General features: G+C 37.8%; 1 protein-coding gene across 2 annotated transcripts in view; it reads left to right on the top strand.

Annotated features, from left to right (window-relative positions):
- Positions 1-4,491, top strand: part of LOC105295907 — a 108,669-nt gene that overhangs the window by 5,878 nt on the left and 98,300 nt on the right. The gene's annotated exons all lie outside the window — the stretch shown is intronic.

Genomic DNA, 4,491 nt, shown 5'->3' with positions numbered 1-4,491 from the left:
ATAAACATGGGTAAAATTTCCTCATAGATCTTGAAACCACATTAGATGTTTTTGCACTTGAAAAATAGTTCGTGTTGTCTTGGTTTAACTCTTTGATAAATGAGCAATATAAACCTTTCAATTGTGAAATCTAGCAGCAATTAATAACTTCCAAATTCCTAGATATTTTTTCTCATGCTTCAAGTCAATTAAGAGTTAACTAGTGATTCTGCTTTGCATTTACCTCCCTTCAGGAACCAGAGGTACAGAGAAGGTACCACTGGGAATGCTGCCATCTACGATAATAAGGGGGAGAGGGGAAGTATGTGGCAAATTACACTTTAGTTTAAAACTCCCAATAATAATATATATTATACACATTCATTGACTAAAACAAGTCATATGGCCATGTCTGAGCTCAGGGAGGCAGAAAAGTATAATCTTATTATGTTCCCGGAAAGAAGAAAACCAGAATATATTTATAATTAGCATTAACACTGCTAACACTCCCATAGAGCATTCCAGAATCCAGAGTAATATAATCCTTAATACTTCAGAATATATGTTTAATGATGTTATTTTTTTAAACCACATAAATAATATAGTCCATACAGTATCTGTAAAACAAATAAGGAGAAATGGATACTTATCCACATTGTTTGTCTTTGAGCTTGAAGGTCTGAAAACTTTTAAGACTCTTGACATCTTGCCAGTTGCTTTCTAGAAAGGTTGTGTCAATTAAATTTCATGCCAATTATGTAGAAAAGTGCCATTTCTCATCTACCCTTAACACCCCCAAGTATTTCCTTTCTTATTTTCTTATATTTGCTGATAGGTAAAATTGTATTTACTTATTTTTATATTTTATTCTAATCATGTAGTCCTTTTGCTGTTGTTGATGTTCCAGGACAAATTCATATTTATACTTTAACCTGTGTGTACTAAGCCAGCCCAGTGCAAAGCTTTGGAGCCAGACTTAGAAACTTGCACTTGAATCCTAGCTTTAGCTTAATAGTTTTAACATATTGGGGCCTCTAACTGTCAGTTTGTAAAAACTTTAGGATCACGGATTGCACAGATTCAAGTCCTACCTTTCCATTTTTCTTATGTTGTTGCCTTGGACAGGATTTATAATCTGTCAAACCTGTTTCTTAATCAGTGAAATCTGGAAATAATGGTGCTTTATGGAGATGGGAAATTTGTGTAATGGGTTTAAGAGAGCTTTTGGCTGGTGGTAGGCTCACACCAAAGTAGGCTCAATATTTAGACAATCACTGTACAAATAAAATAAATTACAGGTACAAAGTATATATGTCATCCTTTATTCATTCAAAAAAAGTCATTGAAAACAGTTTTATTATTTAAGTAATTTATGAAGTAGTTGAGGTAAGGCATTATTCTACATTATTACAGATTTTTACCTGGAGGGGTTCTTTCTTTCAGTTTTATACAAAAAGCACTAAACTTTATCACTGGCATGGGGGCTAAAAAAATACTTTTCTTCCCACTTTCTAAATTCTTCTACCTCAGCTAATAATCAAATTAAAAGACAGATTAACAGGAGAAAATAAAAATTTAAATACATGCACAGAGGAAATTTATATAACAATGAAAATTCCAAAGACAGTGAGGCAACGCTGGGTATATATGACATTTTGAACAAAGGAGAAAAGTAGGGGAAAAAGGTATTAGATTTTAGAAGTGAGAATGGGCGATTTACAGGTAGTTAAGTAAGAGTAGGACAAACATAGCAGGAAAATTCTTGCTAGGCGAGTCAGAAGCAATGGGACGTGGTGGGGGTGTGTGTTCCTAGCTAAACACATCCCTGCATGAAGCCCTCTTATTTACCATCCTTAATTCAAATTAGGCTAAGGTAAACACACTAAGATCTTCTTTCTGAAGCAGATTATTCTATCTGAATCTCTTGGGCAGGAAATGGGGGTGGGATGTAGTGTCAAAGTTTCTTTCTGAGTCTTGTTTCTCAATAAACAGCTTTTAAAAATACTCCAAAAAGTATAACCACACACAAACTTCATTTCTTTAAGATAGCTTTTTCTCTGAGTCACGACTTTGCTTAGTGTAATGGCATTGTGACTCGCTTGCTTTTTCCACCCTTATCCTTCCACCTTTGTATGCCTATCCCCTTAATCATTAAGCTTTACGAAATAAAGTTCTGGCCAGTGTCAAATCTTTTAAGGATAAAGCCTCAGGTCTATGATCATGAAGACAATAAATTTTGGTTAAACTAAGGATAACATCTTGGCTTTAGGTGTGTTTCAGCCTCAGACCCATTGAGTAGGAACAGCTGAACCAACCACAGGACCAGATGGGATAGCACTATGGCTGATCCTAGACCTAGACATGATGAGCAATTATCCGTTCAATCAGTTGTGTCCACGACCCCAACTCCCTTTGTTTCTATGACTAAGGCATTTTCTCCTATATAATCAATCCTCTTGAGACACTCTGGAAGCCAGGTTTTCGAGAGTAATAGCTTGCCTGTGTCTCCAGGACTTGCAGCTCTCTAAATAAACTCTTACTCTATTTGCTGCAAACCCAGTACCTATCTCTTTGGCTTCGACACACACAGGCAGACAAACGACTTTTCTCCAGTAATGAAAGGCAGCTGCAGGGTGGCAAAAGTTTGGTTCCCGTTACAGAATATAAGGCCTGATCCAAGCAGTCAACAACTTGATTTTTGTCAGTATGACATGGATGTAGGTAGTTATGTGGACATATTATCTTGGCCACTAAAACTCTTACTTTCTCCTGTGACCTGCTTCCTGGAGACATCATCCCATGAACACTATTCCATGAACTAATTCTCTCCACCTGCTCTTAAAATGAATTTCTCTTTATCTACCTCCCAGATACACCAGAGGCAGGAGGGATGCACCATCCCTCCTAACCTAACTCATTGAGGGTTCTGCTCCTTGATTACAATGTGGGGTGGAGAGTTTCTCACACCATCAAGAAATTTTCCAACACCAGCTGCGTGTCCTACAATTCAGCTCAATCTTGACACTATCTATGTGGAGATAGCCTTGGATTCCACAGATTAAGGGCTCAATGTTACAAGATGCCAGTCACCAGTTCAGGTTGTCATCTGTGTTTCTGACCCACCAGCTATAGATTGGAAGTTCCAACTGTTAGGTAGTTGGGCAGACATGAGCAATGGGGAAACAAAGGAACAAAGGTTCAACCCAGAGACCCCCCAAAGACCTCCTCGAAACACCCAGTTTATAGTTATAAATCACTCCTGCATTTTGAGGGAAAAAAAGTAAAAAAGGCCAGAAAATAACTAGTTTAATGTGGCCAAAAACACTTGCGCAGTGAGGACTACTCTAACCTTTCCACCCAATCTTCACTATACCATCATTATAATATCATGCCTATGCTCAGAAGTTCATGAACCTAATTATAACAGACTGAATCTGGGTAACTGCATGCACAGTAGGCAGAGTTACATAACAACCAAATGTCAATCAAAATGACTTCACATGTCAATCATCTAAGACAACTTTTGTAACCTCCTGTCACAGACCTAATGTAATACAGATCTTCCCACTTCTGTGGAGTTACAACCTTTTTGCTGAAATCCACCCCTCCCTTGGAGTGTACTCTATCTTTTGTCTTTTTACCTCTCAAATTCCACGGGGCTGAAGACTCTTTGGCATGGCCCATCTCTTTCTAAAAATGTATTTTCAATAAATCTTACTTTTAAAACCTCACTGACCTGTAATTCTTTACTGAGTCAGCAGGGAAGAACCAGGGACCCCCCAGTATTACCAGGGCAATGCCGGATTTTAGATTGCTCCAATGGTAACACAGCTATCCCTCTTCATGTTTCATTAATTTGCTAGACTAGCTCAAAGAACTCAGATAAACATTTACTTACTGCATTATCGATTTGTTACAAAAGGCTATCATGCAGAAACAGCCAGATGGAGGAGATATATAGGAAAAAATACAGGAAAAAGACACAGATGTTCCGTGCTCATTTAGTCATTAGTAACTATCTAGTTCATCATATCATATGAAAATGTCTCCCATGGTGAAACTACTCAGGTTTACAGGCTTCCATTTGGTCTTGTCAGATTCCAAAAGCAGGAGCAGTGTAGCAATATATGGTTTTACTATTTCAATTCACTATTTCAAGCATCTGATATAACTGAGTTAAGAGACAGTATCCTCTCTTGCTCTGAGCATCTTTTAAGGTGTTAGTGTAATATTCAGTTTCCCTCATTACATAACCTATTTAGTCATTCTTTTACCCATAGCTACCATTTTTCCTTATCTTCATTTATATCCAAACTTTTCCACTTTGGAAGGGACGTTAGGCTTGGCCACTGGTTTGGTCTAGATTTCAGGCAGCAACACTGGTCTAGCAAGGACCTCCCTTTCAATCTACTTCTGCTCAGATAAGGTAAAGTACATGGATGCAGATCTAGTGGGCTATCTTTACCACCAGGCAATATGGCTGCATTCCCAGTTAATTCCAATATTGCCAGA

Source organism: Pteropus vampyrus, unplaced genomic scaffold, assembly GCF_000151845.1.
Source record: "Pteropus vampyrus isolate Shadow unplaced genomic scaffold, Pvam_2.0 Scaffold116, whole genome shotgun sequence".
NCBI lineage: Eukaryota > Metazoa > Chordata > Mammalia > Chiroptera > Pteropodidae > Pteropus > Pteropus vampyrus.
This window is presented reverse-complemented; position numbering and strand designations above follow the sequence as displayed.